The following is a 22,757-nucleotide window of genomic DNA, read 5'->3' as shown; positions in this document are numbered from 1 at the left end:
CTCCACGGACTCAATCCACGTATTCATTCCAAGTGCTAACGTATTCTGCATGGATTGCGTTAGTGTGGTCAGTTTTTCACCTATTACTGCGTAAGGGTTTCAGGGTAGTATGATTCAGGATGTTTCCATGTTTCAGACTTGCACCCAACCATTGAGAATTTACTCAAGGAAAACTCGGAATTTTGGACGGCATGACACCGGTGAGGGTTAAGTGAATCTAAAGACGAGGGAGTACATAAAATCCTTCAAATTGTACTCAAATAATGTGAAATAATGGCGGAGAGCTTCAGAGACAGATGATTGCAAAACACGTTTCCCAACTTCAAAACGCTGGCTTGATTAAGAATGCTAGCACAAAACTTTAATCTTGAATTGAAAAATATTTACGATGTTTTCTGTGGGACACATATGCGCTAGATATGTATAAGAATTCAATTTTTCTGGTAAATTAACTATCTTGTTGAAATTGTGCCACTCGGGTGTCTTTTCTTTATACGGTATTTTATCAACATAGTTGACAAAATTAGCGCTAAGGCTATGGCTGAAGTAAAAATATTTAATGTCACTTATAATAAAAACGGGAATGTTCCATTTTTTTCAGAAATACTAAAATTTTATTTACGACCAAAGTCACCGCTGTACATCTTCAGGTGCTTTAACCTAATATTATTTTCGAAGAAATTAGTGCGTTCAATTTTATATGTTATGTGAAACTATAAAAAGTTTTGTGGCCACCGTCAGAAAGCAATTGCACGAAGGAACGCTGCAAGAAATTCATTTATCGTAGCCATGATACGAGCGATTTTTTGCATTTTTATAGCATTTTTTCATGCAATGCTAAATGCCCTATAAATATTGAAATTTGAGTTTCAATTAATAAGTTTTGTGAATTGGATTATCTTACTGCATTTTCTCTCCATGACGAATAAGTTCTACTCCATCATACACATACAAGCAATTTTATAATAATATACTCCTTTAAAAACTACGCTTCTAGAGTGGCAATTCATAGGCTAGGAATGTAAAATCTTATTATAGCCTTTGTAGATTTGCAGTGATCAGCAGTTTCCTTGATGGTAGTCATCGTGGAGCTCACACGCAGTACAAGATGTTTGCCCCTACAGACATGTTATTGAGATACTGCATTGACTAACTACAGTCCATTGTCTCGCCTCCAGTATCGATGACTAAATTTTGTCTTGATTAAACTGAATGGAACACAATGAATACTTATGTTTATATTGATTGTTTACCTTTCATTGTCCCGCATTCCTCCTCCCATTCAGTGTTTCACTGCGCCTCCCGCCATAATTATATCCTTCGCAGTCGACGAGAGTTGAGCTTTGCGTTGCACAGCCGCGGATGATAGCAGAAAACGTTTTGAATTTGTTTAATCAGTATGGAGTATGGAGTTTTTTGGGGGAAAAAATAGAAAAGAATATGCCGACAATAATTATTTTCGTCCTACAGGAGGCGTATGACTTCCGATTGTCCAATTTTATCCCATTACGAATTGCTTGTGTAAAACTAAAGCTATCGTTTTACAAATTTTAAGGGTATTTAGAGTAAATCGTTGTGAACATTTGCTTGGCTCTCAGATTTGAAAATTTTATCTCATTATTTTCTCAAATTTAAAATGTTAATTTACAGGATGCAATGGAATCCAGGGAATGCCAAGGTGATGATGTTAGTTTTAAATGAGAGATACGCCTAGGAAAAAGTGGAGTTCAATGGTGTGGATACCCTCAAGGATATTAAGCGAGTCATGCGTCACAGAAGTAAAAATATAATAGTAAAATAATAAGTCCTCAGCATAGCCATGGCTAGGGCCCCATGATTTTCGCGAATGCGAATTTTTAAGATTTTATTATATCTCGCAGTTTATGTGGAGTTGAGGTGCGATCATAACCCAAAATCGTAAATAGCGTCACGAAAAGTGAATTTCGTACCGAAAATTCAAATATTAAGAAGCGACGAACATTTTAATTCGCGACAAATAAGGAGTCCTTCATGGTGCTTAATAGGTCTTTTTTTTCCATTTTCTCCCATTTTGTACGCCTAGATTTCGATCAAGGCAATCGACGACGAATCTGATGATAAGATCATCATTTACATTGACTCGCCATCTTCGAATATATGTGTCATTCCCATGCTCCTTCATACATCATACTGTTGACGCAGTTGGTCCCAATATCAACCCATTGGCGTCACATTTTATGTTTTCACCTTTGGAGTCCATTCATCAACAACTCTAAAATCCATTAGACAATGGTGCACACTCAGCTTGACTCATGAGAGGTGTTACGATAGTGGGTCAGGGACACCCCCTCCCCCCATTATGTATTCATGCTGGGACCAATATTATTTTCCAAGCAACTTATCCGTTGATGACATGATCGAATGAAACTGCTTTACCCCCGGAAAACGTTTCTTGGTTTGGTATCGATTAAACAGAATTTGTGATAATTTTATTTCTATATATGATAAAAACTCCGGAGATTCTTTCCACGTCAAAGCAAATTGTAGATATTATTCCATTGTGACCATCAGTGCATATACTGCAGCAGGAGAAGTGCATCGTCATCAAATATGCCGCAGTGTCTCTGATCATTATTTCCAAGAGCTTCTTTAAATGAACTATTTCCGCGATATGTGGTTCTCCTCCCTTCTTTCGCGGGGTAGTCATGCAGGAGGAAATTGCCGTACACGAAGTAATCAGGGATAATTCGATGGCCTTAGCGAATGCGGAGGCTCGTGTGGGGGCCACACGGCTGCCGTTGTCGGGGTTTTTCGCGTGGCGCCGCCTCGTCGCCAGTGGCGCCTCCTTGGCCGTAAAGTGAACTATGAAATATAATCGGCGCACACCTCGCTCACACGTGGAAGTCACGGCCGATTGAAAGAAAATTTTAGCTCAAAATGAAGTTTAGAACGGAAAATGATAGTCACAGCTCTGGAGCGTTTTTAAATTACATTGAATCGCACTTGGTGCCATCGAGTAATCTTCTGAGAACTAACAGTAAGATCAAAGTACCGCACGCAAAGTATTAAAATTGAGATTATTTTTCCCTAGCTGACTTGATGTCTTTTCCACGGATTGTCTTTCCATTCTTTCCATTCTATTTTTATATACGTTTGATATCTCTTCTCTTGATGTCTTCCTTCATTTTTAAGGCTTATAGTTATTATAATATACACGGAAGGAAAGCGCTCGAAACAAATTAATACGACCCGGCGTGGTAAAAAATATTTCACGCTCGTCTACGAATTTTTTCAACGCATCAGTTTTGATTGCAAAGACAGAGACACGTCTTCATCCATTTCTCGATCCTAAATACACTCGTGGAGGCATTCGAAGCGAAAAGTCGACGGCCTTAACCCTCTCGCAGATGAGGCGATGACGTCATCTACTCGTGGCATCCGCTCCAGCTCAGCCTCGGTGGCTCGCTGCTGTTGTGAGCGATCGCTTCTCTCCATCGTCACCAAAAGTGACCGTTTGGAGTGTGAGTAGACGACCTCATTGTGTCTCTTGACCTATATCAACCCGGACATACTGTACCCAGCATCTGTTGTTCGGCAAATTTCCCGGGACCTAATCATAGGGAAAATCAAGGAATTCTTCGACTCGATAGAAAAAAATATGATTTAAATGTTCCTTAACGCCCTTCTCAGCTTCAAGTATTTGAGCTCATTGTTCGTCGTGCTGAAAAGGCCAAACTTATAGAAATGTTCGGTCTGATTGAATAGAGATATAAATAGAAGGGATTTCTCCCAAACAAAACCTGCCAGTAGAAAACCTGATGTTGCACTATTTCAGCATCTTTTAAAATCTATTTCCATTTTGAGCCGCTTCTAGGTATGAGCTACGCATTTTCATGATTTTTATCGCTGAACTCAGTATGTATTTTTCTTAGGAAATTTTCACTGTATAAGGTAATCAAATTGGGCGGGAGCCGAAATTATCATTCTATTCGTCATAAAAGCACTCAGAATCAGACACCGCATGTACTGCGTTTGTGAAATTAACCATTCTTATTTTTGGGGAAATAGGGTACGGGAAAAATTGTTGCTATAAACAAATAGAACAGTGCACCTTTCTGATTGGTTGCAAAGCGCGAAGATGAATTCACTTGGATATGCCATGCCAGTGGATGGAGTGATACCATGGGGTTTATGTGGGCGGAACAAGACGGAGATGATGAATGGCTTGGAGTGGTGGCGCACTTTTACCATTTCGCACGCACGGACCCATATTCCCCTTCGAGTCCAAAATCATCATGTCTTCTCTCTTTCGTGATTCTAAAGCGTGCACGTGCTTCCCTGGGAAGAATATCTTCTATCATAGTAATGTTGACGGAGGAAATTTAAGAAATACATAGCGGGCTATCAGAACTTTTCAAACTCTGTACAGTATCTGGCCATCATAATTTGGCACGTGAACATCTCAGAAGAAAGGATACTTCGGGAGAACTCGGCCGTAACGGTCAGTGGCGTTTAGTTTCGAAGGCGACCGCAGCAGTTTGAATTCGAGGGTAAATATTGTCAATCAATTTTGATATTGTTTTCCATGGATTACGCATACGACCAAAGAGAGAGTCCATCAACCTCTTCCACCTTTCCGACTGCAATGTCACACTAAGCATTAGGTCTCTAGTTTCCCTTTCTAAATTTTCCCGCTCGGCTTGATCCATTTTTAGTGGTGAAAGGAAATCACTCATTGACTCGTGGTTGGCCAATGTTACGTCACTTTGAACATAACGAATGAGCCCATATTATTTGGCTGGTCCCTCTATTCGTAGGCGTTTCTTTTTGGATGTTGAAGAGAATTTCAGACGTCGCTTCCTCATATATTCCCTATTCCTTTTGGTGAAAACTGATTAACAAAAATTCTTTTGGTCTCTTACTCCTGGGCTTTGTGAATAATGTTATGTACTATCGTATGCTGCAACTGATGATATGAGAGACCTAGTTTTCCTCTCATTCCATGGGCCCTTTGCGATAATATACGTCACGTTTACTATGGTTTTCGAGGGTATTATTTCCTTTTCTTCGGCCGGTTACCCTTCCGTTATATCCACTTCACGTTATGAGTCAGTCGTTCCATTTTTTACTTTCTCAGAATCCAATCACATTCGACACTGAGGTCGAAAACACATGAGTCTCTCCGAGGGGGGCAAAAAAAATCGGTATTCGGTGGTACCGAGTACAATTTTTTTTACCCCGGTAGTACCAGGTGGTATTTAAAAGCGGTACTACCGTATCGGTACTAAAAATACCGGTACTATAGAGCGTTCCACGTTTAGTCGAGAGTACGGGCCTTATGGAGAACAGTGTTGCCAAGCTTCCGCTTCGCCGGCTGGCACCCTGATAGCATATACAACCACACAAAATAGAGTGCCAAAATGGAGTAGTTCAAAAAGGAGTTTGGGATCGCACGAAAGACGAGGAAAATTAAGATTTTTTTTAGCGTAAACTATAATACCTTTGCTGAAATATAAAAGTAAAAGTCTCTTATTATTTTATATATGTACTTATTCAATATGCACAAGCTGAATAATGAATAATCTGTAATGCAATAATTATCAATTAAGTGAAGCATAATAAAATTTATCGCCACTTTTGAATGCGACAAAATTTCTATTCCTTCCATATTATGCAATATTTTTTGGCCCTGGATAGTATTCCATGAAAGGCGATGTTGTATAAGACACCAATGGTTATATCTGACGGATAATTGGCTGTTAAATGTTATCCTGAAAATCAACTCCAAGTGTAATGCCTATTGCCACTTCCTTGACACGCTGATGGAATTTATGTTCCAATCATTTCAAAACTTTCCGTATGGACAAGATTTGACCTCCAATGACTTTTTCTCATTTTCTAACTTCAATAAATAGTTTGGTGGACAAAGGTGTACGTCTATGGAGTATGCCATTGCCAAAAATAATGCCAATTTTGAGGAGATCCCGAAATGCTACTTTTTGGTGCATAAAATGCTTGGAAAAATGTTATGATGATATACAAATACAGTAGAATTTTCGGTTAGGTTTGCTAGACGTGAGTGCTCAACAGCTCTCGTAACATTCGGCATCAACTTCGTCATGCCCATCCATTGAGTTCTTCTTACTTAGAAACACATGCGATTCTCCTTTTATGAACCCTAATTCTCTCCGTGCGTGTGCATTTGCAAATCGTCCTTCTGAATGAATGCCCAGCACTAATAGGGTAGTTTCCTTCATCAAAGAAAACGAAAGGCATTGATTGCGATTCGTTACCTACCATTAGTGTATTCATAATATACAAATTATTTAGTTTTAGAAATCCCAGTTTAGACGAATGTTAATGGTCAATTTTAAGCTCATTTGAAAAAGGCCAGATAGGCGCCCAAGCGATGCCACTCCACGTGACGTCACAGGGACCTAGTTTCTTAAGGGTAGATAGGAGCTTTACATCGTCTGAGATTACCAATGCATGCATGAGGCACAGAGCTCGGGGAAACATGTCTTAATAATCACCTATTAAAACTGGCTATGCTCGGAAAGTTTCCCTCGTTTGATAAGGTATTAATAATCCATAATTATGCCAAGCGCTACCTACTACCAGGGTACTCTGCTACCTGCTAGCAGCCTGCATCAGCAGCCTGCGCCTAGTGGCGCACTTGTCCTCGCCCTAAGGTCACCTCACTTTGCGGCAGCAGGAACCAGAATGACGTCACACGGGCTTTTCCCGGCATTCATACTTAGACGTCGTGTTTTTGCGCGCTTGAAATTTTTCACTTTTCGTTTAATCGCGAAAAATATATATTGTCATTTAAAAACCTAAAAGTGTGACATGCGTACTTCAGGAGTAATAATCTTTCGATTTCGGCAATAAAAAAATAAAAGAAAACCACCATATTGTAAGTCTAGCAAGGAAAGCCTGACGCGGAGTTTCTATTTTCTGGCGATTCAAGTCTATTTTTTCCACAGATTTTCCAACATTAATCCAGGTTTCGTCTGTGAACACAATGATCCTCTGTTTCAGCCGACTAAAATAATTAGCCGCCAACGAATAATATCATTCCTGTAGATAAGGATGCTTCGTTTTCTTTTGCGTTCGTAGCCGATGCCTATGTCCTCAAGAAGACGATATAATGTTGTGCTTTTGAAATGTGAAAGATCACTGTCCATATTTACCGAGCTTAACATCGATTATAAAGTCGGAGGAGTATTTTCAAGGAATATTCATTTGCCTTCCTATTAACTACCGATCTCACAGAATCGCTGAAAATCACTGTTCTAGAATTTCTGTAAGGGTGACTAATTTTTTTAAGGTGTCATAAATAGTCCATGGAAACCTGCCTTTCTCACTTTGTAAACGGTGGATTCCGAGCACCCAGATGTCTTTCTCATAGTTTCTCGGCAGGTCTCAGTGATGCAGAGAGATTGATGTACGAGAAAACGTTGAGCACCAACTCACTTTCGCAGCTTCTGAGCTTCTCACCTTTTCTCCTCCTCTTCGTATCGGTCATAGTGAGAGGGCACGTTACAGCAGAGATTGGTATAAAAAACACTCTACTGATCTCAAACTTATAGCATACCACAAAACACTCGTTCATTCCAAAAAATGCAACGACAGAGTGAACCCCTTTCCTAATTCTTCCCACTGGCGGCCCCTTGCCTGGGGTCGCTCCTCGTCCAGATGTTTTATGGTACCCTATGAATGAAAGTTGAGGAAAAATCCAGAGCGCCCTCTTGTAAAAGGCATGCACTGGAAGGGGTAGTCCCTCGCAAGGATTATGAGATATTTCCTGTGTAGGTGTCCGTGGATAGACCGAAAGACCCTAGGCGAAATTTGCGTCTTATTTCCAAGCTGTCAGAATTTGCTTGCTTTCATGTACCAATGTATTGGAATAAAAAACATTGCTGTTACAGCGTATGAGTATTCTCTGTTCAGGATATGTAACGAAGGAGTGCATATTTCTTGGTATGGATGGACAAAATTCTCCTTTTCCGCCCGAAATTTTTCCCTCGGCGCGCAAGGAGCAAGGCGAGAAGCTCGGCTCAGCGGCGCCATAACATTTTTTTAAAGATCAAAACCTTGTAACTCCCTTCAAAATTAAGATAAGTAAATAATTTTTCCACTAAAAATAACTTTGTAATTTTCTTCAAATTTGATATGCAGCATACAGGGACTTACGGCGTAAGAAACGTAAGTTAGGAGGCGACTACTTTTTACCTTACATAAATCTAAATTTTCTTTTCCTAAAGATTGTTACATCGGTATAACTACATTTTTTCTCAATTATTATAAAATTGGTGAAAACATCCAAAGAGAAAATATTATGAAGAATTTTGTATGGAGGATTCAATTCAATATAATAAACGGTTATACGGCAATGGCGAGAAGAAGATAAAGTAAAAATATGCATGCTTGTAATGTAAATTTAAGGAAATGTTTTTATAGCCTTTGCTATAATTTTTATGTAAACACTATTGACACCAATGAATGCAGCGTCTCTTTATACATTGCATTAAACTGTTAGACAGTGCATAGCGCAATATTAATTTTTATGCTGCTATTGACAACACCGCGTTCCCGTTCTTATGGAGATTAGCATGGGAAACGAATCTCCATAAGAACCCATACTATCAACTGAATGTGGAACACTCTATAGCATGGAGGTACTTCGACAGCGCTGCCATTTTATGTTTTACAATCAACTAACCACTAAAGCAATTAATTGTTGATAATATTTCAAGCGAAGTTAATCTGAACGAACATAACTATTAACAACAACGGCTTCATTAATAGTATTCATGATGATTTGACTACACGATTAAGATTTTGTCTGCAAGAATGAATTAGTCTCATAATCTAAGACCGTGGTCCATGCCCACTTCGAAGTATCAATAAGAAATAAAATTATTCGAATTAAATATAACTTGAACAGTAATTTTACTAGAATTGCTGCCAAATACCTAATTATAAAACAGTTGTAAATTGTTACGTGTTTCGACTTTATCCCAAGGTATGAATACATTATTCGTTCCTATGAGGAAAAAATATGAAAGGGCGAATAATTTCTTATTCGTCAAATCCTAATTGAATGGGAAAATTTGATAAAGGGCGGTAGTAATAGTACTGCCGTTGCTCATTTCATATGGTGTTCCATTAATGGTAGTTTCCTCGCGAATCGGACTCACTATGTTTATACAACCATTAAAATGATAAATCTGCACAGAAGTGCCGTAAATATATTAATATCAATTTTTTATATTACTCATTTAATCTTGTAACAAAAACCTGCCTCTATTCCCCACCCGTTTCTTCCAACATTATAATATTTATAATAGCCATGCTTTCATTTAATTAAACGTGTTCACCACAGTTATTCACAAGTCTCTCTTCACAATGCGATCAAATTAATGAAGATATGACCTAAGCTCCCGTAGGCATGTACAATTGTACGTACTATATGACTGCCTCAAAAGTGCAGGAGAGGAATTATAATCGACAATAATTGGGAAAACTCAAATGCGGTCGCCTCCCTCTCTCAAAGCTGAGTTTTTTCAGAATTTATGTATAAAATTCTGCATATTGTGTTTCATAGGTAACGACCGACGATAAATACTTAGCAGAGCGGTTAGCAAACAAGTAAAATGGCTCTCCATAAAACAATGATTACAATACATGTTCAATACTCACTATTAGGATACGTCGTGACGTGTACAATAAATACAATAATTAACTCAAAATATACGTGGCAATGAGCTACACAGTAGCCCTCCTAAGTCTTTTCCTTATTTTGCAATCATTTTACTGTACTTTAACAAAACGCGAGTTTGAGACAAGTGTTATCACTATAGATATAAAAAAAATTTTAATCCACAAAGGTAAGAAAACCAATGTTATCGAACCGTACAATGTATATTATTCTAAGGTAAAACTGTGACCTACACATCGAATTTGATTTAATCGCAGTATTTTTGGCATAACTATTTCCGATTCTAGAAATGTGAAATCCTACCATGTCTTTGCATCAGACAAATGTAAACACATTTTTACTCTCGTATGTACAACAAAAATTAAAATGACAAGAGTTTGCTCGGGCACCAGGTGAGTGCTTTTTGTATAGTCAAACTTTGTGTAGGATTGACAGGTGTTTGAATAAAAAGACGTTCTGATGACAGTGTCTTACTTATGTCTGGCTGTAGGGAAAGCACCCAACTGATGGAGTTCCTGAGAGAACTTCAAATGAGAGGGTGAGAAGCCAGGGAGTACAAATGATATATTTCTCAACAGTGTTAGGTAAAGCTAATTGTTATAATAAATGCACAAAAACTTGGTTGCCAAGGGACAGGGGCGCAGCCAGAAATTAAGACTGGGGGGGTTTAGGTGCAACTAATTCCGGGGTGTGTGGGGATATGGAATACCCACCAGGATAAGCGGTAGGTGCGAGAGCAGTAAATTGCGGAATTGTAAGATAAACGGTTCAAAATGGTGAGTTTTACGGCTTTCTGAGGGATATTTTATTAATCCTTACACTATTCTATTAGTAATATCAATCCAATTAAGTAAAATGGATTAAACTTACATATTTCTCTGAGCTCTGGGGGGGTTTTAACCCCCAAAACCCCCCCTCGCTGCGCTACTGCCAAAGGATACGAGTTAGTCTCTTTTCTGTGCTGACATCGGGTGGTAAGTCAAATGCACTACTATACAGGGTGATTCAAAAAGAATTTGGAAGCAGGTTGGGTTTGTTCGCTGGTTCCTGCACTAATTTCTCATTGTTGCCGATACCTTCAGTACTGATGGTTCTACCTGGACGGTAGGTACTTGTCGGGTGTTGGTAATGGATGACTGCTCTGAGGGTCTGCCCTTTCTTCCTACTAGTTCATGTTAGTTGTGGTATTCTTTTTGAATCACCCTGTATATCTAAATGATCCCATTTGTTTCCTATACCTTATTTCTGTACCTAAGATTGCATAGAAAAAGAAGTCACTCGTACCCCTTATCTTCTAACCCACTCAAATGTATTATTCGCTAGGAAAACACCAAAAATTGCACATATGCACCGACATCGTTTGTATGGCGTTGCCGTTGACAACTTACGTCGCTATTACCGTTCCATCATTAGATAATCGAGTCGATGCATTTTTCCGATGGGTTTTTGTATAAATGGCTATGAATCGCTTTTTTAGAGGAATCTTTTTGTCTGATATTCTAATTTGCGGAAATACCGGATAATTAATTATATTAATAACAATTTTTATTTTCAACTTATAACAAATTTTATCAATTACGAAAGTACCGGTATACCGGTATTTTTCGCCTGTACTACCGAGGGAGTTCTATTATTGCTTTTCATTACTCACCACAATAAACCGGTGCTTTTTTAAGTACCATCGAAGGCATAGTATCTCGCCCTCGTGGTGCGCACACTAGGGCAGTTCGGAAAAAACCAGTTTTTTGCAAATCCATCTGGCCCACAGAAAATAAAATTGTGGAACCGATCAAAAATAAAGCCTAAAAATTTTGAGACCTCTAGGTAAACCCCTGACCCTCACTCAAGTACCATTTATAAAGGGGAGGGTCAAAAATCGGAAAATTTAATACTTTATGGTCATTCCCTGTAAATTTTGTCGAGTTACTGTCCTTTGGAACAAAATTTTCGCGCATTTCGACGTCAAGTATCTGCCACAGCTATTCTACAAAATGCCGAATTTGAGTGCGCGCCCGCGAAGGAAATATTCCAACGCCTACGCAGCGTCGCGGATAAAAGAGCGGTAGGCCATTCCCGTCCCCTCTCCCCGCTCGTCTCCCCCCTCCCACGCCTCGAATACAGCAAAATTCATCCTGCTTGTGCTGCTAGGAGGGTGTTCTAAATATCGCGAACAATACAAAAATATTTCATCACTTCTCTAAAAGCTGGAAACGTCGATTTGTTTAACGGCGACTAGACGCCAAGAAAGGGACAAGTCGTATCACTACGCATTCTTTTTTTGCCTTCTACTATCTGCCGATTCATATTATCAAAGATGAGCGCCCTCCTAGCAGCACACGCAGGATGAATTTTTCTCTATTCAGGGCGTGCGAGGGGTAGTGGCGAGCGGGTAGGGGACGGGAATGGCCTGCCGCTCTTATATCCGCGACGCTGCGTGGGCGTTGGAATATTTTCTTTGCGGACGCGCACTCAAATTTGGCATTTTGTGGCCTCACTATAGCAGATTCGTCAAAATTCTCGAAATTGTTCCCCTTGAAGAGCAGTAACTCGGCAAAATCTATAGGGAATGGCCATAAAATATTAAATATTTCAATTTTTGACGCCCCCCCTACGAATGGCATTTGAGCGAAGGTCTAGTTTTCACCTAGAGGTCTCAAAATTTTCAGGCTTTATCTTTGATCAGTCCCACAATATTTTCAGTGGGCCAGATGGATTTGAAAACAAATCGATTATTCCGATCCGCCCTAACGCACGCCTCCTTCTCGCCAGACATATTATTTTTCCTCTCCGACTTAAACACCGAAGGCCGAAACAGTTGAGCAGTTTGAGGGGATGGAAGGTAAGAGAAAGGTAGTGGGGGAGAGAGGGAGGAAGGAGAGAGACTGAGAGACCGACATTGGGGAGGGAAGTAGAGGTTGTGTGATCCCTCTCTGGAAGACGGCAGCGACAGTTCCCCGTTGGCTCTGTGATAGACATCGAGTCGTAGAAAGGCCAAAACATCCATCACGCGAATATGGTTGCATGCACTCACTACTGTTATATAAATTTGAAAGTATTAAAGACCTAACTTTGACTCAAAGTTTTGGTCAGTTCTGTGTCTCTATTTGGAGCGAAGTAATCTCAAGAGAAAAAGACCATATTTTTGGAAAAGTAGCAATTTTTTCCTCCCAACAGGTTACATTTTTCCCATGTTTTTTAGTGGAAAAGGATCCTCGTTTAATTCAAAAATGGCCCCCTGGCGATGTTAATAGTAGTGTTCTGCAAAGGCATTTTCTGGCGTGGTATCCAGTACCCTTAAACCTAAGACCAATAGAATGCTGGCTTGCAGAGGGTCTTCGGTCGCGGCTGACGTCTCGTAGCCTCTGTCCTAGTGTGGAGTGGGTGGCACTCCCAAGTGAATTTAATATATCATAGTTATTATTTTTTATACTTGGCATGAAAATACGCGTTTAAGTAATGCAAAAACAGGCTTGAAGCACGGCGGCTAGTTTCTGTTCCAGTTTTTTTGAGGCGTGAACAAATGACGTTCGAAATGCGATTCATCACTAGGTTGATGCCGATTGAGGCATACAAATAATGTACGAGAGAGTGTAAAATTACCCGATCATTTGCTATAATTGTGGATGTAAAATTATATTCCCAGTGACATAGAGCACGTCTCGTTAGACATAGTTATCTTTGATGTTTAGCCCAAAGTTTGATGGCTCGTCTTGGTCATCGTCGCCCAGATGGGAATGTAAAAATTTTAACAAGAAATTATGAAGCTTGGAGTTTTCCCAGTAATATTTTTGTAATGGTAAATTCGCGACTCATGTGCGAATAATTGAAAGAATTTGATTGATTTTCTTCCTCAACAGAAGTGTAATCGATAATCATTTGCGGCACAGATGACTGATGTCTTTAAAGGATAAAGTACAAGGGAAAACGAAAAAGCATTCGGTAAAAAAACTCAAAAGCCATTGAAAGGGAAGAAAAATGTAGGAACAGTGGACGTGACATCGCTGTTATCGTCTTCAAATAAGTCGTCTTTGAAATACGCTGCTTTCTAAACTTAATGCATCTTGGATGAGACGTTATATCCTGCAAAAAGTATTGTTATTCCCACGAATAAGACTTCAAACTTGGGGTGTACTTTCATCAAAGTCTCTTCGAATATACTCTAGAATGATTATTTTTAAGCTGCAAATTCAATCGAGTTTAATCGGAACTATCGAAAGTTTGTCATGTTTTTTATCGGTTATTGCAATGCAAAGCTGAAGAACCGACAAAAAGGAAATTCACTCAATTTATGTCGTTAATAATTAATGGTTGATATGTGAAATGAAGGAGGTGCTTGTTGATATAATCGGCAATGTTAACTGAAATTTAATTGTCTGCATTGCGTACGCGTGAATACACAACAGTGATTGAGCGGACAAGACAAGGCAGCGTAAGCTTGTAAAGTCGCTAGCCAATGCCATTATAAATAAAAAGCTCACATATTTCCACGAAGGATTGCTTTCTCAATGAATTAAGTGGAATAGGGTTGTTCAAGCCTATCAGAACGGTCACAAAAAACGAATAAATATCACTTCTGATGTAATTTCATTTTGATTGGGATTAATTACAGATGCGTTGAAAAAGTAATGGTGGAATTATTAGCAATCAAAATTCGAACAATTTCAACGCCGCCAAAAACGGTCCGCCATTTTGAAATAGAGGTGATGACGTAGAAAGCCTGTACGCCTGGCCTGGCTGGCCTGTACCCTCGATGCCAAGCTGAGCACTCTGCATGCCGACTGGACATTGACCAAGGTTATTCCTTATTTTGAAATGGCCTATGTTGTGCATGAAACTTCCGGATGGGCGACATAAAATCCATTCTTCAAGTTAGGCAGGCAACGTATTTAGCGTTGACAGGAATTGAAAGTTTTGTATAGCTGCATTTGCTAGGTACCTACGTGCAGTGAACTTTCATTGTGCCTCTAGTGCAAGTGAACCCAATTTGTGCCCTTAATGTATCCCTAAGTGAATGATTGCATATAGACGATGAAGTAAAGAGTGAAGCGACAAGTGAAGTGAGTTGTGAATGTAACATCTTCGACGAAATTATTTATTTCTTCCATGCTGGTTCAATCAACCCTATACATTTCGATCAAAGGTATCTTAACTATTGCGAAGGGGATATGTTTCATATTTGAGCTAGTTGTACTTTAGGGATGCATATTAATTTTCATTCGTTTGTTCACTTCTAAGTTCTGTTTGATTTTATTACCTATTGCCAATTCATTTTGAGCATTCGTCTATGTTTACATTTCACGAATTTCGTTGCGCTGTTGTTTGTTTTGGTCATATTTTGGTTACGGTAAGAGTGAAAGTGAAATTCGAAGTTTTTTGATGTTACAATAACTGGTTTAGCTAGTTTAATAATTTGTTTCAGCCTATTCATTTCATTGTCTTCGCAATGTCAATGTGAAATAACGTAAACTGATTCTAAGTCGTTAGTGATGAGTGGGAAGTGAGGTGTGGAGAATCCTTTCGAACTTCAAGGAGAGCAAATTCTTTTAGTGTGTGCAGAGTGATTGGAAAACCGATTCTCATGTTTTATTAGTGTTACATAATAGTGTTTTATATTTATTGTGAGCCAAGTTTTTCATTGAATCAGTTGATTCGGAAAATACTGATTATAAGTATCAAAGAGACATCTCGTGAAATGTGTGCGTTGTAGTGCTATTTGTGATATGATGAGCAATAAATATGTGCAAGTAAGGGTAATTTTGCTTATTATTACTCTTATTGAAGGATAAGTTTAGATTTTCTTTAAACACTGATCTGGCGGCAGACACTGGAGATCTTAAAAAAAAGTGGAATAACCCTGCTGAGCCACTCAAACAACACTGCAGTAGGGCGTCAGCTACAGGCTTGTGACGTCACACATCAATTCAAGATGGAAGTAGGGCTTTTTGGCGTAACGTAAAATTTGTCAATGTTTAAAGCCTTCTCTAAACATGTACAATGAAGAAAATAGCATAATATAATTGTCATTGCTCCTTCTGAAGCACGATCTTTCGATTTCTTAAATAAAAAAATATGGTGAACAACCCTATTATGTAACGATGACAATATAACCTGATGTAAACAAAAGCTGCCTTATTTGTATCGTACCGCTCCTCGCCCACCCGACATCAAAGAAGCAGACCGACTGACTAAGCTGACGGCCAATTGTCGCCTTATGATGACCAGACCGGAGCTCCCAAAATAGTTGCTCGGAATCTGCTCTTCTAAACACTTTACAGCTCAACTCTTATTAGCTTCTTTGCCAAAAATTTCGATTCTACAGTCACTTTCAAAAGTATTAGGGCAAAGTTTGTGGCGCAACTTCTGCTTCTCAAGAAATTTTAGTTTCCCTTACTCTTTTTGTTTTCCTTGGTTACTCACCGAAAATATTTTTATTTCTTGAGTATTTACTGCCTAATTTCCCTGGCTTTCTCTGTTCATTTCTATTGTAGATATTATAAAACTTCCACTGTGGTCAGTTGTGGTGACCTAGTGGAGTAAATGTACGACTGAGATCGTGGTGATTGTGAGATGGAGTCCACGACATGGAAAACGTTCCTCATATATTTTTAGGTCGTTCGTTTGCTTTGTATTTATTTATAGATTTCTTATAATTTTAAATTTGCTGCAACAGTTTCATATATTTTTTACGATAGTAAGTCGTTTATAATTTAGGAATAGGGTTGTTTCCTATTATTTTTTACTGCCTAAATCGAAAGATTATTACTCCTGGAGTGCGCATTTCACGCTCTTAAATTTTCAAATGACGATATCTATTTTTCGCGATTAAACGAAAAGGGAAAATTTTCAAGTGCGCGAAAATGCGACGGCTAAGTAGGAATGACGGGAAAAGTCCGTGTGGCGTATTTCTGGTTCCCCCTGCGCCGAGTGAGGTGACCTTGGGGCGAGGCTTGAGCGCTGATACGACGCAGGCTGCTAGCAGGTAGCAGAGTACCCTCCTAGCAGGTAGCGCCTGGCTTAAATAAGGATTTTTATTCCCCTATCAAACGAAGGAAACTTTCCAAACTTAGGTATTTTTAATGTGTGATTATTAAGAGATGTTTCCCTGAGCTCTGTGCCTCATGAATGCATTAGTAATCTCAGACAATGTAAAACTCCTATCTACTCGTATAGAAACTAGGTCCCTGTGACGTCACGTGGAGTGGAATCGCATGGGCGCCAATCTGGCCTTTTTCAAATGAGGTTAAAATTGACCGTTGCCATTCGTCTAAAATGGGATTTCTAAAACCAAATAATTTGTGCATTTTGAATACACTAATGGTGGGTAACGAATCGCAATCGATGCATTTCGTTTTCTTTAATGAAGGAAACTACCCTATTGGGTAGGATTATACGCATAAGTAATTTATATACATTTCGAATATTATAGATTGCATAAGAGGGTAACCATTACCCGGCGGTGAAGGGATATTAACCAAGCGCCGGTGTCCCCAGGACAAATTCGGCAGTCCAGCTATTAAGAAAACTGTTTCACCTTCCTCAACCATGCCTTTTATCTGTCCGCGTGAGGCTGGACGCAACCGCGTGCTCCTTTGCTCTTCCGTAACTCAGAAGTTCAAGACTGGTTTTGAATTATCGATGAAGTTGTTTGTGAACCACAGGCTTTCCTTTAGTTCGCTAGTCCATTATTCAGGGTCCCATGTCCTGTTCCCATGATTACCACTGCAAAACAATGGCAATCTTCAATTTCAACACAATGCTAATTCGTGACTCGGAGAAGTGGTAAGAGCATTAGATTGCTTTAATGAAGTCCCATGTTTTTTGCTGAATTTATTTGCTCATGAAAATCTATGACTTCTTTGTATTGAATTTCATGTACATTTTTCAGTATATACTCATACTTAACTAAGAGTTTTGACGTATTTTCATACAAATCTATGAATAAAAATTAGAGGAATAACGGTGAAAATGAATATTTTAATGTGAACTTTCATACATTTCTTTTTCTCACTTTGCCATGGTTTACAGTTCCACGATTCACGCTTCCATTGTTAAGACTTGAAAATTGTTGCCTAATCATAAATTAGCGTTCAATGGAATTAGCGCGGTGAAATGGCGTGTTGTTTTACTAACCGGACCCGGGTTCTAATCCCAAGGTGCACAATTTTTTTCAAGTTACATTTTCTCAAGCGAGGAAAAGATTTGATTACTAAAGGGAATAATAAGAATTGTGCTTATTAATTCTTATTGAAAAGAAGAATTAAGATTATTTTACAATATGTGTACTGTCAACTATGGCTAAAAGCAATATAGGACTCCTATTGAATTGAAATACTCTAAATGCGCTCGACCTAACGCAATGACGATATAAAGGTGGGTCGCCACAATAAGTGATGAGATCTTTAGGCCTTCTAGGTTTTGCATTCACAATAGGGTTTAACATCAAAAATTTTCTTTTTCAGCCTACCGATTAATGGGACGAATACGTCGTGAAAGATTTGTTGGATCGTTGCATTCATTGAGGACCGGAGAACACATTCAACGCGAAACCCTAGTGAAATAGTATTTAATGATTATGAAGGTTTTTTAAGCCGTGCAACTCAACTAAGACGTCACATATTGACGCAAAATAAGGTAAATTAACCAATATCATTGATCCCAAAATGTGCAAACTCCTTTCTAACCCAGAGCTGTTTCTGGGAGAAATCAAATTTCAAGATTTTTCATTTTGAAAACTTGAAAATTTTACACTCAGTGCTAATTATCCTGTCAGCTATATATTTCGTCATTAAAGTTTACACTACAAAATAATATTTAGGTTAGATATCTCTTAAATAGTGCTGAAAGTTTAAACATTTTTGATGTTGCTTAGAAGCAACATTGGGTTATAAAGTGCTAAAGGTGCAAATACGTTTTCAAGTCTGACAGCACAACCGAGAAAACGGAGGAGAGCGCGAAATAAATGAATTCTAGCTAATAATAATAATAAGACGCTTTTATTTATTAAGACCGATATCAATTAAAAAGAATAATAACTTTATAGTAATAAAACTAAATGTGTGACTCCTTCCATCAGTCTTTAAACTGTTCAGTAACACTAACGCCGGGTTTTTATACACCATTTACCACCGGCTGACCCTCTTTTTAAGATAATCCAATCACCAGCATGCAGATGCATGACAATCCCCATACTTATGCGCACTACTCCGTCAAAAAATATTACGCAATATAAAAAAAAGTACTCGCTCATTCATTCAAAGGCAAACCTTGCCAACGGTTAGTAATTCCTATATTAAATCCACGCAAGGTTAGAACAGTGAGAAAAGAAAAACATACAAGTAGGGGGTGACGCCATTAATTTCATTAATCGAGACACCGTCGTTTTCTCTGATGTTACGAGGAAAGGATGAAATTTTGAATTCCTCAGTTTTGCAGTATATTTCCTGCATTTTGTTATCGTGATCACGTCCATCATAGTACGACGGTAAACGAAGAATTTTTTTCATGTCGTCTAAGATAAACTTTTCTCCGAATTTACTTTCCAAATTTAGCGTAATTTATCCTATACTTTGCTTTAACCTCCCGTGAATATTTTCATCCTAACTCGCCTAACATATTGAAAACGCTGAACGTTTAACTATAACAACTCATCACGGTTCTGGCCGCTCCACGCTTCCCTGTATTATTTTCAGTTCTCATCCCTACTTTGTAAGCTCCCACACACTTTCAGCATTCTCCAAGTGAGGCTTTACTAGTGACTCATCTCTTACACTGTTTCCATAAAATTCACCTGGGATTATTTTTACGAAATCCATTTTACGGTTGGCTTTCCCTCATACTTAATGAAAGTGTTTACCCCACGAGAGAGCCCGGTAAGTCGTGACCTCTATTTTTTTACGAACTCGGTATTCGTTAGATGAATCCCGTTAGCGGTCTAAATTCTTCTGGAAGAGATATCCTTTTGCCAAAAATCGTCACCATACATTTTTCAAGATTGAATTCTAATTCCCGAGTACTGCTGCGTTCATTTATGGCAGGCAGTTGGGTCATTTTCTAATATCAATATATCGGTAAACGCGGTGGGAATATCATTAATGCAGAGAAGGAATAAAAGAGGATCTATAACACTTCCATGGGGTACATCTGAGGCAACGTATACATATTGTACCCGAGCTCAATCCGTTCGAAAGAACCCTCTGTTCGCGTTCGTCTAAGAAATCCTTGATCCAACCTATTAGGTGCTTATTTCTACCGTCTCCGTCCAACTTTTGAGTCAGCTTTGAATGCGAAACCTTATCGAATGCTTTTCTGAAGCCTAAAAACATAGAGTCGAATTGAATATGTCTGTCACCCGCGGATAAGATGCCATGAGCAAAGAGAGTTAGCTTCGTTTCACAACACCTCCCTTCTCGAAATCCGTGTTGCTCTTCAGCTGACAGATTTTGACTATATAGATGACTCATAGTCGAGCTGAAAATATATATTTTCCAAGATTTTGCAAGAATTTGACACAAGTGATATAGATCAGTACATAATAGGCTTTTCCCTATTTCCACCCCTAAATACAGGCATGGCATTCGCTGTTTTCCAACATTTAGGGACGATGTGTTGCGTTAGGGAGTTTTCAAACACTATCTCTAAGTGAGGTGCTATCTGTGATGCTGACTCTTTAAACACACGAGCTGGAATAAGATCAGTCCCTGGAGATTTCTCTCAGTTATTTGACTGAATTTTGCTGAGTCCTAGAGCAGCAAACATACCGAGTTATTTTTCTGAATCAATACTTGAAATACAGATAGGCAGCTATGACATTGATTAAGTCGAGGTAAAGGTGTTTATATATTTGTCATGGAATTAGTGAATACAGCATGAAAAAATTAATTTAAGGCATTAGCTTCATCTCGATTGTTTGTCACCCCTCGTTCCAGTGGCATAACTATGGGGGGAGATGAGGGGATGGATCCCCCGAAAAGCCTCAAGAGAAATATAAAAAAATATTTCAAACCATTGTCCATTTTTGACGTATAACAACTGCATCTGCTTAAAGTTAATTTTTTATTGCCAAAATGATGTATTGCCAGGCATGTCATTTTTCAAAAATTTTTCCCCGTTGCCTGGGGCGGGGGTAGCCACTCCAGACCATCTCACCCTCCCCCTCCCCCCCAAAGCGTATTTCTAGTTACGCCACTGCCTCGTTCATTCGCCAGTGAACAGACTGTAACGCTATTTACCTATACCTTTCTTGCCTATGACCAGAAAGCCTGAAGGCTGTCGTGTTAATAATTGTCCAATATTTTTGTTTCTAATTAAGTAATCTGGGACTGGCCACGGTGACAACTTTACGGAGTTACCCGCAATGCACAAATTTTATTTTGCATTATGTTGCACACAATATTTTACTGCAATGAATGCTGCTCCTGTTCTCGTTTTTCGGTCCTTCCTGTACATAGTGCACGATTTTGCGAAGATCTCTCTGTTATGTCATCCAAGAACCAACTTTATGTTAATATGTTTAAATTTGCTTCTATTTATAGAATTAGATCGTGGAAATTGGCAACTTTGTTGTTAATATTACAACAACACATGTATATATTTTTCCCCATAAGGGCTGGCCCTCTCTTCTCCTCTCTGGTATTACGCAATTTACAACCACGGCCGTTAAGGATTCTTTCATACGCAGTTTTGTGACCTTTTCTGAATATTTAAGTTTCTCTTACGTCTTAAACTGGTGACTATCGCTTACAAATATCAGGGCACTTTAACTGCTCTGGTTTTCGGATCTTGGGGTAGGGTACATGAGCGTACCCAGCGAGGGGCAGGAGGGGCAGCTGCCCCCCCTAGAAACAAAAATCGCAAAAGTCTTTAAGCAAAATCAGTACTGAATTGAAAGGAAAGCATTCAACAAATTTTCTTTTAGCCCACGAAAAATGATATGTATTAGTACAAGATATGTAACTAAAATAAAACTATTTTTTCATATAAGTAATCTCATAAACTAATGTCACAACTTTGTGTGCCCCCTCCCTAGACCATGGCTTGCCCCCTCCCCCCCCCTAGTTATGATCCTAGGCACGCCCTTGTATATGTACTTTATGTTTAGTGCTTGTATTGTAATTTTTATGTTTTCGATAGTATCCAGAGCAGTGTCGTTACTAGGAATATGCTTTGGGGTGGATGGGATGTCCTGGAATGGAGACCCCCCTCCGAGGAAACGATAAACAATTTTTGAAAAATGATATGCCTGGAAATACATTTTATATCATTTTGACACTAAAAAATTAAATTTTAAGCAGATACATTTATAAAATGTGAAAGCTAGACAACCGTTTTTAATTTATTATTTTTTTTTCTCCGAGGCTTTGACGTGGAATCTATCCCCTCATCCCCCCATAGTTACGCCACTGATCCAGAGTATTTTATTTTCCGCTTACAATTCTGAAATAGGTTGAATATCACGGCAATTGTTTTGGGGGTGCATCAATGAGGTGATTCCCGGCCTGAGCAGTGGCGCTGGCCTTCTTATACGGGCGCCCCGCTGCAATTCACCCTCCCACCTCCCTCCCGCCTGCAACTTTGTTTGGGGGTACGCGAAATCGATCCTCATCCCTCCCAATGCGATCGCTAGTGAATACCATGGCGACAGATGCGAATCGGTGATCGTAAAGTCTCGTGGATCCTGGCTGTGGGTCGAAAATGGCGCCGAGAGCGCCTCGCATTCCCTTGCGTTTGCCCGCAGACTTCGCTACAACTCGAGCAAATCCGTTTACGAGAGTCGGAGGCGATGGGAATTGCTTATGAAAGCGCTGCGGGAACAAATCTCGTCGTCTCATGCTTGGAATCCCTTGGATCGAGCCCAAATTGCCAGCTTCCCCTCCCACAACCCTCCTCCCCCCTCGTATCCGATGCGCCCCACCCCACCGTCCCTCCTCGGCCAATCCCGAGTGGCGACGCCGGCCTCTGTGGGGGTAGCGTCTGCAAATGGCGGCGCCTTATCGAGCCGGGGGCAGCAGGTGCACGGCGCTGATTCTCCAGGGAGACGCTTCTTCGGCTTGGATCC

General features: G+C 39.4%; 1 protein-coding gene across 1 annotated transcript in view; it reads right to left on the bottom strand.

Moving 5' to 3' along the window:
* Positions 1-22,757, bottom strand: part of LOC124171212 (diencephalon/mesencephalon homeobox protein 1-like) — a 177,008-nt gene that overhangs the window by 139,175 nt on the left and 15,076 nt on the right. The window lies entirely within an intron of this gene.

Source organism: Ischnura elegans, chromosome X (genome assembly GCF_921293095.1).
Source record: "Ischnura elegans chromosome X, ioIscEleg1.1, whole genome shotgun sequence".
NCBI classification, from domain to species: Eukaryota; Metazoa; Arthropoda; class Insecta; order Odonata; family Coenagrionidae; genus Ischnura; species Ischnura elegans.
Note: the sequence above shows the minus strand (reverse complement) of the source record. Positions and strands in the feature narration are given on the sequence as shown.